The following is a 14,872-nucleotide window of genomic DNA, read 5'->3' on the forward strand; positions in this document are numbered from 1 at the left end:
AGCTGCGGCGGGAACCGAACCCGCGCTCCTCAGTACGATGCGACTAAGTGCTTGGTGACTCTAGCCGCACGACCACGAAGCCACAATATTTATTTTAAATTTTTTAAATCAAATTTCCAAATTTGTCTAGGGTGTTGATTTAAAATTTAATGGAAGAACTCATAAAAGCAATTTCCAGACAAAATTTATCAAGGCAATAAGGGTGTTTCTCGAGTTTCTCAAACTACGCCGTCAAGAGCTTCCAGAACTTATTAACACTGCTTATACCAACAGGGTTTTTGTAACGTAAAGTACCGACAGGCAAAAAAACGTGGAACTATTTTTTTTTGCACATCCATATCGCAGCAGTTAGTGAACCAAATTTCAATCTTTTTGCGTTAATGGAATCCTATACACTATCCTAGAGAGGTGTAGTGAAAGCCGATTGGAATTTCATGCAGCTTAAGCATCGTACACAAATTACGTAACGCTATAGGGGGAGGGGGGGAGTCTAGCTTAGCGTTACAAGCCATACAAAATATTTTTGGTTTTCACACAAAAAGCGTTACAAGGGGGAGGGGGGAGTCTGAAATCGCCGATTTTAGCGTTACGTAATTTGTGTACCATGCCTTACGGTGAGAACCAGGCAAAACATTAGTTTCACATTTTTAACTTCTTCCGGTTCTGTTTTGTTCCCGGATTGGTTGTTCAATTCCGTAGATCACACCTTCCTATCTGGCTTCATTCTAATGATATAGCGCCACGTGGTGGTGTTAGTCGGGACTATGCTCTTCATTACCTGGAAGTACTCACAGTTCTGAACAACTTTTCCAAATACCGCACCTTTCTGTCTGACTTAAATCTCGTGCTATATCCCACCAAAGTCGTACCGGAAGTCACTATGTACACTAGCGCCACGTGGTGGGGAAATTCGGAACTATGAAATGCATCACCAGGAAGTGGTTGTTGTTCTGGACAACTTTGCCGAAGACAGAATGTTGCTATCTTGTCGAGGTTCCGAAAGAACTCGCTACAAAGACATGGTACTCACAACCAATCCGGGAACAAAACGGAACCGGAAGAAGTTAAAAATGTGAAACTAATGTTTTTGCCTGGTTCTCACCGTAAGCTGCATGAAATTCCAATCGGCTTTCACTACACCTCTCTAGGATAGTGTAGGATTCCGTTAAAAAGATTGAAATTTGGTCCACTAACTGCTGAGATATGGATGTACAAAAAAACAGTTCCACGCCTGTCGGTACTTAGCGTGTTAATAAATGTCATTGAGAATTACGTGAACTTCACTAAAGCTAATTTAAAGCTGGTTCAGGTTTGATGTCAGAAGCTTCGATTTAAAATTGACTGCTTTTGCTATCAGAAACTTTAATCGTATCGTATCGTGTCTGGAGATACGAAGTTCTTCATAATTTCAAAATATTGTTGTACTACTGCTAGTCAGGAAGTTTAATTCGAGGAAAAAATATAATTGGGTGGGGGGTGGGGGGCGGCAGATGCAAAGGGGTGCGTAAGTGATCATTATGTCGATTTTGAGCTGAGCATATCAAAAAGTTCTTCAGATTGCAAGCTTTTAGGAACTTTTTTTAAGATTACTTTTACGATCATTGGAAAAATTTCAACAAATCGGAGAAAATTGAACCAATTTTGAAACTCCATTTATTTTGTATGGGTAGAAAAATTGGTGAAAGGCTTTAAACCGCACTTACAGTGTATCAAACAATTGTCCGAACAGCAATTTTTTTCGTCAAAATAATTTTCCGTTTGAATGTTCATAACTTTTTTATACGTCGAGCAAAAATTAATGCACTTTTATTAATAGTGAAAAACGTTTGGCAGATTATATGTGTAAAATATGGTAAATTTATAAACATCGTCAACTATTCAAACAGATTTTTCATATTGTTAGTAGTGAACAAATTAACCCTTACAAGATTGCGTATTAAATGTTCATGTGTTAGTGTTCCCTCAAAAAAGTTTGAAAATATTCCATCCAATATTCTTTGAGGTATAGAGTATTGAAATTTTGTTTAATAAATCATTGAGCTTTACTAAGTTCTATAACTTTCAGAAAACTTTTTCAATTTCGCTCAAAATTTTACCAATGGAGCTTCAATATATGGTTTATAATTGGTCAGAATTTCAGCGTTTTTATTGACCTATAAAAAAGTTATGAACATTTGAATGAAAAATTATTTTGACGAAAAAAATGATGTACGGACAATTGTTTGATACACTGTACTTGAAGGTGGGTTTTTGTCACATACACCCCTTTGCTTCTAACCTTCTCAATTTGTTTTTTATTTCAAAATGCAATGCCCTTCTGCCAAGTTTTAAATACAGCAGCAAAGGTTTATCCAGGAGTTTCAAGAACAACTTTTGATGTGTATGTCTGATTTGACCTAAAATATTTACCATTAGAAACCTGATCAGGAATTGTTTTAGCGTTTATAGGAAATGCCAGGATTTCCTCCATGGCAAGAGTGATCTACCTTGTTAGATATTCAGAATTTCTCCTTTAAATTCCACCAGCCGTTCTTCAAAAGAAAGTAGTAATTGAAAGAAAGAATTCTACCAGAAATATTTCAAAACAAATCCCTATAACATCAACAAGGTTCTATTCAAATAGTTTGTCAATGATAATAGGGCAGTGCATGAAATTATCTCCTTCTCTTTCACTCTCACAGAAATTTTGTAAACAACAAGGCCACGAAACGTCAAAATCTCATACAAAATCAAAACAGTGCAGTGCCCTATACCACCAAAGCCCCAAACTCTTAAAAAAGAGGCGTAGCAAACTTATGTTAAATGATAAAGTGAATACAGTTTGCGGCAGAAAAAAATGTGAAAGTGTTTTTCAACTTCAAGCCTCATTTTCGTCCATTTGACGTTAACCAATCTATATTCCAAAAAGTTATTTAAAAAATCCCATTTTGGTCACAAACCTTTACAAGACGGCGCCTGAAGCTGAAGACAATCAACATTTTCAACCCACTGAAAAGTACACATGTCGCTAAATTCCGTATCTGATAAAAATTTTTTAACTTTCTGTACAATATCATCATACACTCCCGATCAAAAGTTTGGGGTCACCCCCTCAAATACATGTCTTTTTTAGGCCCATATCTTCGCCAATTTGCGTCCGATTTCAAAACCCTAGATCTCATTCAAAAGATAATAAGTCAAAGAAACTTTGAACATGATTTAAAAGAAACTAAAAAAAAAATGTGTGTAAACTTAACCAAAATTGCCAAATTTTCTAAAAAATGAATATAAACTTACAGCAGTAACGCTGGAAATTGGGTCGACCAAATTTTAAGATGCGAGCGGTAATATAACCCATTTTCTATTAGCTTTCAACTGCTTTTTACAGAACTTAGCTAAAACATCCAGAAAAAAAGGTATTAGGGTAATTTTCCAATTATTGCACGGCTAAAAATTCGCCAATTGTTGCACACATACATACATACATTTATTTGTTCCACATCATTAAGACAAGACATAATCAACAATAGTACGCCACAATACTCGGTTTGTGGCTGCCGCTCTCCATCCTCGGTCACGCCCAATGCTCGCCAAGTCACGCTCCACCTGGTCCGCCCATCGTGCTCTCTGCGCTCCACGCCTTCTTGCGCCAACCGGATCCGTTGCAAACACCAGCTTTGCAGGGTTGTTGTCCGGCATTCTTGCAACATGCCCTGCCCACCGTATCCTTCCAGCTTTGGCCACCTTCTGGATGCTGGGTTCGCCGTAAAGTGCAGCGAGCTTGTGGTTCATCCTTCTCCGCCACACACCGTTCTCCTGCACACCGCCGAAGATCGTTCTTAGCACGCGTCGCTCGAAAACTCCGAGTGCTTGTAGGTCCTCCTCGAGCATGGTCCATGTCTCGTGCCCGTAGAGGATTACCGGTCTTATTAACGTTTTGTACATGGTGCATTTGGTGCGTGGGTGAATCTTTTTCGACCGCAGTTTCTTCTGGAGCCCGTAGTAGGCCCGACTTCCGCTGATGATGCGCCTCCGAATTTCACGGCTCACGTTGTTGTCAGCCGTCAGTAAGGATCCGAGGTAGACGAATTCCTCCACCACCTCGAAAGTATCCCCGTCTATCGTAACATTACTACCCAGACGGATCCGGTCGTGTTCGGTTTCGCCTACCAGCATGTACTTTGTTTTTGAGGCATTCACCACCAGTCCGACCTTTGCTGCTTCGCGTTTCAGGCGGGTGTACAGTTCTGCCACCGTTCCAAATGTTCTAGCGATAATGTCCATGTCGTCCGCAAAGCACACAAATTGTCCGGATTTTGTGAAAATCGTTCCCCGGCTGTTGAGCCCGGCTCGTCGCATCACACCTTCCAGCGCGATGTTGAAGAGTAGACATGAGAGTCCGTCACCTTGTCGCAGTCCCCGGTGAGATACGAATGAACTGGATAGTTCATCCGAAACCCTTACGCAGTTTTGCACACCGTCCATCGTTGCTTTAATCAGTCTAGTCAGCTTCCCAGGAAAGCCATAGCTCTGCGCGGTCGATACTATCGTATGCCGCTTTGAAGTCGATGAACAGGTGGTGCGTTGGGACCTGGTATTCACGGCATTTCTGGAGGATTTGCCGTACGGTAAAGATCTGGTCCGTTGTCGACCGGCCGTCGATGAAGCCGGCTTGATAACTTTCCACGAACTCATTTGTTTTAGGTGACAGACGACGGAAGATGATCTGGGATAGCACTTTGTAGGCAGCATTCAAAATAGTGATCGCCCTGAAGTTCTCACATTCCAAATGGTCGCCTTTCTTGTGAATGGGGCAGATTACCCCTTCCTTCCACTCCTCCGGTAGCTGTTCGGTTTCCCAGATCCTGACTATCAGCCGATGCAGACAGGTGGCCAACTTTTCTGGGCCCATCTTGATGAGTTCAGCTGCGATACCATGTTTACCAGCTGCTTTGTTGGTTTTGAGCTGGTGAATGGCATCCTTAACTTCCCTCAGCGTGGGAGTTGGTTCATTTCCGTCCTCCGCTGCACTGGCGTCGTCGTTTCTTCCGTTGCCGTGGGCTCCCATGCCTACGTTCTCCACGCCGTTCAGGTGCTGATCGAAGTGCTGCTTCTACCTTTCGATCACCTCACGTCCATCCGTCAAGAGGCCTCCGTCTTTATCCCTGCATATTTCGGCTCGCGGCACGAAGCCGTTGCGGGATGCGTTGAGCTTCTGATAGAACTTCCGTGTTTCTTGGGAACGGCACAGCAGTTCCATTTCTTCACACTCCGCTTCTTCCAGGCGGCGCTTTTTCTCCCGAAAGAGGCGGGTCTGCTGTTTCCGCTTCTGTTTGTAACGTTCCACGTTCTGTCGAGTCCCTTGCTGCAGCATTACCGCCCTCGCTGCGTTCTTCTCCTCCAAAACCGTTCTGCATTCTTCGTCGAACCATTCGTTTCGTCGATTCCGTTCCACGTACCCGATGGTGCTCTCGGCTGCGTCGTTGATGGCTGCTTTCACTGTACTCCAGCAGTCCTCTAGAGGGGCCTCATCGAGCTCGCCCTCGTCTGGCAACGCGGCTTTGAGATTCTGCGCGTATGCTGAGGCGACATCCGGTTGCTTCAGTCGCTCTAGGTTGTACCGTGGCGGTCGCCGGTACCGTACATTGTTGATGACGGAGAGTTTTGGGCGCAGTTTGACCATCACCAGATAGTGGTCGGAGTCGATGTTGGCGCCACGATAGGTCCTGACGTCGATAATGTCGGAGAAGTGCCGTCCGTCAATCAGAACGTGGTCGATTTGAGATTCCGTCTGCTATGGTGATCTCCAGGTGTAACGATAAGGGAGGCTGTGTTGGAAAAAGGTGCTACGTATGGCCATATTTTTGGAGGCGGCGAAATCAATGAGTCGTAGGCCGTTTTCGTTCGTTTGCTGGTGGGCGCTAAACTTACCAATCGTCGGTCTGAATTCCTCCTCCTGGCCTACCTGAGCGTTCAAATCTCCTATGATGATCTTGACGTCGTGGCTTGGGCAGCGGTCGTACTCGCGTTCGAGCTGCGCGTAAAATGCGTCCTTGTCATCATCAGTACTTTCGGAGTGTGGGCTGTGCATGTTTATTATGCTGAAGTTGAAGAATCGGCCCTTGATCCTCAACCTGCACATTCTTTCGTCGATCGGCCACCAACCGATCACGCGCCTCTGCATATCACCCATCACGATGAAAGCTGTTCCCAGCTCGCGTGTGTTGCCGCAGCTCTGGTAGATGGTATGATTACCTCTAAACGTTCGCACCATGGATCCTGTCCAACACACCTCCTGCAGCGCTACGATGCAGAACCCGCTGTCCTTCAGTAGATCGGCGAGTATGCGGGTGCTCCCAATGAAGTTGAGAGATCGGCAGTTCCACGTACCGAGTTTCCAATCGCAAGTCCTTTTTGTTCGCTGGGGTCGTTGCCGTTGGTCTCGGTTCGTATTATTCTGTTGCTGATTTTCCGTTACAATGGGTTTTTACGGCTGGCTCGTAGGGCCTGACACCAACCCCCTACTTTCCGGAGGACCATAGTGCACAGTTGAGCTTAGAGTCCTTCCCTGGCACTCGGACGTAGATCAGCCGCCCCTAACAAGGGGATCAGACGCTGTTGTGAGCCGCTCCTCCTGGAGAACAGACGCTCAGGTTTGCCGAAGCAAACCCCCCTTCCCTGTCAGCCTACGACCAAAGGTCCCACCGGGGTTGGTTACCCGATCTTCCCTAAGGTTGCTCATAGTTTCCGGCCGGTACCGCGTGGAGGTAGGGATAGGAGTTGCTGGGCAGAGGCTAGTGGATCACAATGGGATCTGAATTGCGCAGCATACCCAGCCTTTACCGTGCCTCATATTGTTGCACACCTCATAAGAATAACATGGAGTGTGCAACAATAGGCAAGTTTTTAGCCGTGCAACAATTTGAAAATTACCCTAAGTAAATTAATCCTTGATGTCAGCGACCAAAAGTTTGGGGTCACCTCTCAAAATGATGTATCGGCCAAAACTTTGGGGTCACTATCGTTCAACATAGAAAAGTGATTTGTTGATATCTTTGAGGGCCCATATAGCCGAGGCGGTAAACGCACGGGTATTCAGCATGACCATGCTGAGGGTGACGGGTTCGATTCCCGGTCGGTCCAGGATCTTTTCGTAAAGGAAATTTCCTTGACTTCCTTGGGCATAGAGTATCTTCGTGCCTGCCACACGATATACACATGCAAAATGGTCATTGGCAGAGGAAGCTCTCAGTTAAAAACTGTGGAAGTGCTCATAGAACACTAAGCTGAGAAGCAGGCTTTGTCCCAGTGAGGACGTTACGCCAAGAAGAAGAAGAAGATGATATCTTTGTCATTTTTCATTCAATTTTCATTCTTCTTGGCTTATTTGAAACAAAATGAATGATACTTACTGCATAGACATTGAACCACACATAGGGAATCGCGCCACTTGGGCGGTGGCTTCTATATTCGTCTGTTTTCCACTATAACTCAGTCAAATTTGAACTAATTGACACAACTTCTGGAATGTGGTAAGATAGGTATAGGTTCAAAATTGACTTAGTTATAGTGCAAAACAGACAAATATAGAAGCCATCGCCCAAGCGGCGCGATACCCTATTGTTAACGTAAAGTTGCCTCATTTTTTGAAGTGCGGTGAAATGTGTTAGCTTTACATAACATTTTTATATACAAAAATCGTTAAATACGTTAAGTTAAAAACATCAAACGTAAATTTAGTTAATGAGCCAAAAAGAATTAAAATTGAACTATAGATGACGAAGGTATCACCAAATCACTTTTCCATGTTTTACGAAAGTGACCCCAAACTTTTGGCTGATACATCATTTTGAGGGGTGAACCCAAACTTTTGGTCGATGACATGAAGAGTTAATTTACTTAATAACTTTTTTTCTAGATTTGTTAGCTAAGTTCTGCAAAAAGCAGTTGAAAGCTAATCGAAAATGGGTCATATTACCACTCTCATCTTAAAATTTGGTCGACCCAATTTCCAGCGACACTGCCCTAAGTTTATATTCATTTTTTAGAAAATTTAGCAACTTTGGGTTAAGTTTACCTCCAATTTTTTTTTTGAAAAAGTTTCTTTTAAAACATGTTCAAAGTTCCTTTGACTAATTTCTTTTGAATGAAACCTAGGGTTTTGAAATCGGACGCAAATTGGCGGATATTGTATGTTGCTTTCATAACAAAACGCGCTACCAACTTCCAGTCGGCATTTCTGAATCATCGCAACCAATCAAGCACCACCTTTGCTGCTGTTTGTGTTAGTGAGATCGGAGAAACGTCAGACTCCTGCCTGCTGATTGGCTGCGACGACTCTGGCGACGGTTTCATCCGCGACGGATTCAAATCGTCGCGTTCGATAAGGGGGGAAACCGTCAATATATGGGCCTAAAAAAATGACATGTTTTTGAGGGGGTGACCCAAACCTTTTGATCGGGAGTGTATAGGTATATGTGTGTATATTTCATCTGGTATGTGAAACTATATGGCTTTGGATTAGTATGGCCTGATTTTTTTGTTCGGATTGAAGCTATTTTTTTAATGTTTTAGTCATTTTGTCTTATGACCATTGGGCGCGCAGATTATTGATACCAACTTTGTAGGCTTACATAATCACATGTGAAAAACCAAATATGTTCATATTTATTTTGTAGTGCTGGAATATAGACATTGACTGTCGTTGTCATGAAAAAATAGTTATATAGGGCCTTATTATATGAGTGTCACTTCACGGTGAAAATCGATCACGGTGACACATTGCGAATCCACGATGAAAAAGTTGTGGGTTAATCAAATGGGAATCACTTTCACCGTCCTTATTACCGGTGTCATTTTTTTGTTTTCACCGTGAAGTGACACTCGTAATCAGGCCCATATATCCTATATTCAGCGTGGGATAGCGCCTTGAAATTTTCGCATTTTTCCCCGCCGCACCCTGTAATTCCCGAAAGAAATCCCTCTAGAGGAATATTCGGAGGAATCTCTGGAAAAATTCTTGGAGGAATCCTCCAGGAGCATTTTTCGAAGAACTTCTAGATAATTGCCTAAAGAAATTTCAGGAGGAGTCTCTAGAGAAAACCAAGTGGGGATGCCTCGGAAATTCTCTAAAAAAAATCCCTGGAGGCATTCCAGGAGCAGAAATTGCTTGAGGAAGCAGATATGGCTAGATGGATTACTGGAGGAATCCAATAAGAATCTTAAGATGGGCTTTCAGATGTATAGTTTTGATCTACGTTTCTGTTTTTCTTAACTAATTTAAGGAAATTATAAGATAAACTATACTTAATGCCAGTCGTACTATCAAAGTTACCCGCATTATCAAAGATACCCCGTTTTACGGTACTATGTTCTCAGGTTCAGCTTCTAAAATAACACCTGCAGCTTATTTAGAATTTAGATATGTCAAAATTACATTTTCAGCACTGCTGGCCCATAATGCAACTGAACTGAGCTGCGTATCGAAATGACTGATAACTAGTATTTTATGCAATTCAGTAGAATATTTTCAATTTTATGTTATTCATTTCAGTACCGTAAACCGGGGTCAAATTGATCATTCGGGCACTACATTGTTATTATTGTTAGCTCTTAAGCGTAATGATCTTAAACTTTTTACGTCATCTGGTTTGTAGATGTCCAGGAATCAGTATGGACTTTTATTTTTTAGAAAAACATTAGTTTTGCCTTATTTTTTAGGAATTTGCCATGTACTTCTCATTTAGCTTAAATCATTGCTACTAAACAATAGATTGCCAATAGGACTTCTCGTAAATTCTCTGTTTTAACATTTTAGTGGAGCCTTGGTTGACACTCAATAATTAATTGACACTCAAATGACTAGCTGAACACAAAACAAGAAAAACCCGGAAAAATCCTCCAGAATGAAAAATCATCGGATGTCGGGTCAAATTTCATCGAAAGTTGGACCACTGTTGTACCCATATCGGATAACTGTTGGGTTAGTGGCCAAAAAAAAAAAATAAATCAATCAAGGTTTATGTCTGGTTATACGTCATCAATCACGAACAAAGCTTGAACCGTTCAACAGTTAGCGAGAATCGTCCAACATTAGGATGAGCTAGCTTAAGGAATTGTTCACCATTGGGTTCCAGGCTTCCGATACAAAAATACGATTTTCTCTTAGAAAATGAGCAATTTTACGAAGTGACAACATTGTTGATGATGATATTGATTTTAGGATAGGACGCTACATTCTGTCAAATTTTTATTCATAAAATCGGCTCGTAAAAAGGACTTTGGAAGTTAAGGGAATTCACATTTAATGGGAAGCATAAGCAATGCATAGATGTAGACGTTAACTAGATATTCTTCAACTACAGTAGAATTATGCACGGAAAAACAAGTGAAAACGAAATTTTCAGTACAGGTAATTTTCGTTGTAACGTACCCTCGATATAGCTAATTCGATATAACGTATATTTTGCTTTAATATATTTAACGTACAACATTGAAAAAAAATCATTTTTCCAGTCATAACTCCCAGATAAGCTACGAAATCGCTCAAATTAATGTTTAGGTGCAGGGAAAAAATCATTAATTTATTGTGTATCCTTCACTCACATCCACGCACAATCTGATGCGAGTGTGCTTCTCCCCCAGCCAAGCAGAATCTTTCCACTTTCATTGCCCATTCTTTCTGATCGTCGAGCACCGGGCGACGCAAGCAACGGCGGCTGAATGAATCGTTACCGAATCTGAGTGCCGAAGGCGAACGATCCAATATTGAACGAATGTTTGCGTTCTGAGTCGGGTGCGAGAGCATTCGTTTTGGAACGTTCATTTAGCGTTCAGTGGAAGCATTCAGTACTGGGAATTGAATCAGTGAGTGCGTTTTGATTCAATCAGCTGAATGCCACTCGGTAGTTGAGAGAGCGAACGTTCTTTTCGTATACACCGATGCAAGCTGATTCATTTCGCTCTCTATTCGTTTCTCTCCTGATTCGCTTCGTTGGCGTCGGTTGCGAGCCGTTCGTGCTGCGTTCGTTCTCAGTGCGCCATGCTCTCACTCAGTATTGGGTTGTTGGCGTTCTTTTTGCTAGTTTGCATCGCCGGCATTCGGGTGAGCGAATGAGTTTTCCCATGCTTAGGTGCAGCATTAGCCTTTTTACCCAGAGTAAGCGCAAATTGAGAAAATAATAATAACGTACACTAAGCAAAATTTTTCGTAAAAACTCATGTTTTTTATTATTAGTTTTGTGAATTTCACCAAAATCAGTAGGGTATTGGTTCCCTTATTAAGCATGTGGCTCCCATTTTCATCCCACGAAAAACAAAGGATTGAAGCGCTGTTTGTTTTGTTTCTTATTTTTGTATTTTTTGTTAGAAGTGAGCACCCATGAAAACAAAAAGAACGGAGTCAATCGGTGCCGTAATCGCTTGTTTTCGAATAGGATGAAAATGGGAGCATGAGATTACTGATGGCACACATACCCTATTTGGGATTAATTTCGCATCGAATCCATCAACACTAGCATAAAACAAATATTTTTTTCTCTGCTTCGATATAACGTTCACTTTTATATAATGTACAAAGAGATTTTTTTTTTGTACGTTATATGGAAGAGTACCTGTACTAAACGTTCAACAATTGGCGAATTACCCTATAACAGTTTTGATTCATAACTCATAGTGAATCTATTTCAAATCTTATGATCGGAATGAAAAGCTCCGTATTATGTCTTTCGATCATCTGAACTCAATTTTTGCGTCAGATTAGCGAGCTTACGAGACAATTTTAAATATTTTTAAATATTCGAAAAATTACAAAAAAAAATGGGGAAAGAAGGTGTTTCAACATAAAACACTTTTTTTTTATTCTTTCTCAACGTACACTTGAAATGTAAGATGTGAGCGAGTTATAGCAACAAGCTCAATCGAAGGACTAGTTCCGGCGAAATTTCAAATCACCAGCCTTGTATGAGAAGTCGAAAAAATATTCGCTCTACTGTATTTCTTTTCCTTCGTCTTTTCGAACTCAAGACATGATTATACACCAAAAATGATCAGCTTACCGAGTTTAAATATGTTGTGAACTGATGTAATAGAATACTTGCTGGAATGTTCCCATGGCATACCTGAAGAAACTCCTTCACAGTGTTGCGAAATGAGCGAGTACTCACACATCTAGTCAAACTCACTCATGAGTATGAGCAGTACACCTTAAACTCACCGTGAGTATTACTCACATTTGAGTAAGCGCTGTACAACTCACACTCACTCGTGAGTATTGACGTGCAGATACTCACTCACGAGTATGCTTTACTCATATTCATACGGTAATCTAAAAGTTAGCTAAAGGCTTGGATTCCTATCAAACATTAAAATGGTATGTTTTACTGGGGCAAATGTATTGAATCAGTAGACAAGCACCCTTAAATGAAACAGCACAGCGCACGAGTAACTTTCACACAGCGAGAAAAAAGACAAAAGATTTTTCACGCAGATTTGTGTACGACTGGATCAACACAAAAAATGTGCTGATCCGGTGTTACACAAATCTGCGTGAAAATTCTTTTGTCTTTTCGCTCGCTGCGTGAAAGTTACTCGTTGCTCTGTGTACATTGAGCTCTGCGTGAGGTTGCTTGTTAATAATTCTATTGTTTTTTTTTTATTCTAGTGAATTGTATCTTACTGCTAGTTCTAAGCGCTCCGTTAAGGGTGGTCCTGAAGAGGTCCCCTTTGAGCCCAACAGCTCAACGTGAGGGCTTTTGTTTGAACTCAAACCTCTTGTAGACAGAGATCAATCCCCTGAAATGGCTGTCATCCACATATAACTGGCGTGCAGCCAACAATTTGGTGCAGGACGTGGTGCTGATTTGAATGGGCGGTTGCATTAAGCTGAAAACAGTGATTTTTTCTGTTAGTGCAGGCGTGACATTCACATATAATTGAGTTCAGCGTTGTTTTAAATGGACGAAATGTATTTGCATGCTTGTGCGTCTTGTAAATTTAATAAAGAACACTGAACGCATTGAACAAATGTGTAAACGATCGTTTCTCAAATGCACGATAATTCGTACGACAAAGTTCGCTTCCGCACGTAGCAGATTGAAAGGCAGGATGAAATTTCGTAAACGAGCCCATTCGAGCCGGCTTCAAGAACTAACGCTTTCTTCAGGGGGTTGGCAGAAATAGCAATTAAGAAAAAGTAATTTTACGGAATCGTGTGGTGTGCTCGATTGGTAGCCGATTTGACCTTGGATTTGACAGTTCGATAGCAGCAGACCTGCTGCAAAGGCGCATATAGTGCTGAATTAATGCCATTTTAGATGCTTATTGGTTTCCTGGGTGTGATTACTGGGCATGTTACTGGTAGTAATTTGCTCGGCAGTTTTTTTTTTCTTTTTAGGCCCGAGGCTCATATGGTCCAACTATCATGGGTGGTCCAACTTTATATGAAAAAAAACTAAGACTTGAAAAAGCTCATGGGATTCCTTCAGAATTTGTTCCTTTTTTGCATTTTTCAATCACTTAACCTAATTTACAGCTCTTTTGTCCACTAGGGCACTGCGTAAGTGATTCCAATTGGAAGCTGTACTTACACTTTGTACAGCTCCTAAATAATAATTCTACTAGATCGAACTGGATTCCGTTGCGCTGCTTTCACTTTCTACCCTATCATGGTAGAATGATGAGCACGGGGATGTTGATGTATGGCTCTTGTTCCTTTTCCAGTCCGATTGGGGTCCATTATGAGTTGCCGTTAGCCGATATCCAGGTTTCCGGGTCCGTTGGAGCATATGCTCCAGGTGCCAGCTGCGCTCCGGGGGAAGAGCAACTGACGAAAAATTGCAAGTGCCGGGGCTGTGATCGAACCCATGACCATCCACTTATGAAGTGAACTTTTGTCACCCATAAGTTCCAATTAAGTTTTGTTTCAATTCTATCAAGTCTAAGCACTTTTTTATGAAACATCGAGCAATTTGTGCTGATAGGGCACAAAGTTGTACCGGATTCTAGCAAAAAATTGCTTAAAAATCAACTATTCGTTTTGCTGGTTTTTGCTTTGCTGGGTGCGTTTAGTGTGTAAGTTTCATGTTCGAAAGTTGAGTACTCAAGTAAATTTACTAATTTTTGTAAATTATAAATTACAAACGGATCAAGTATTTGGTATGAGGAAAAACGTTACTTTTCCTTACGGAATAATAGAACGCACTATTTTTCCGCGCAGAAAAAAACTACTGCTCTTTTAGATTTACAAGGGAGGCGTTACCAGTGTAAAACTTGTTTCCTTACTTGCCTACTCAATTAATTTTGAAGCGAAACCACTATTTGGCCATTACATGCCCTATCTTTTTGCACAGTAATAGAAACTAGCCATATGAGAAAAAACGATCAAATATATGCAGAAAATAAAAGTTTTAAATGTTTGCACTTAGGAGATGCTGTAATTGACCCTACCATTTTTTATTTGAAGGTAGGTAAATATATGCCAAACATCTTTATTGAATACCGTAAAGTGACCCGACGTATGCGAAAAAGTAAACCAATAACAAAGTGTGGCGAAATATAGAGATTTCCTAATTGATGATATTACTTTGCATGCGTAGGTGAACAATAAGCGTTTTTAGCCTATGGTACCAAAGCTCTCGGGCAGATCCACCTTTTCTCGAAAACTGTGCCTAGTATTGCTGGTTGCTTTCCAAGATGGATTTTTGATGCACTTCGCCTATCACACTATTTTTGTGCTCGGGCACGGTTGCCGACATCAATATCGAGAATTCCACGTTTCACAAACTTTTTCCATGAGAAGAAACACACAAACCTGCATAGCTGGCCGCCCGGCTACGACTCTCGGTGAGAAAAAAAGAGAGAAGGTCGATTCGGAGAGTTGATGATGGATGAGAAT

At 41.5% G+C, this 14,872-nt stretch overlaps 1 protein-coding gene across 2 annotated transcripts in view; it reads right to left on the reverse strand.

Annotated features, from left to right (window-relative positions):
- LOC109428471 (uncharacterized) overlaps positions 1-14,872 on the reverse strand; it is a 66,339-nt gene that overhangs the window by 10,271 nt on the left and 41,196 nt on the right. The window lies entirely within an intron of this gene.

This window comes from Aedes albopictus, chromosome 2, assembly GCF_035046485.1.
Source record: "Aedes albopictus strain Foshan chromosome 2, AalbF5, whole genome shotgun sequence".
Lineage (NCBI taxonomy): Eukaryota > Metazoa > Arthropoda > Insecta > Diptera > Culicidae > Aedes > Aedes albopictus.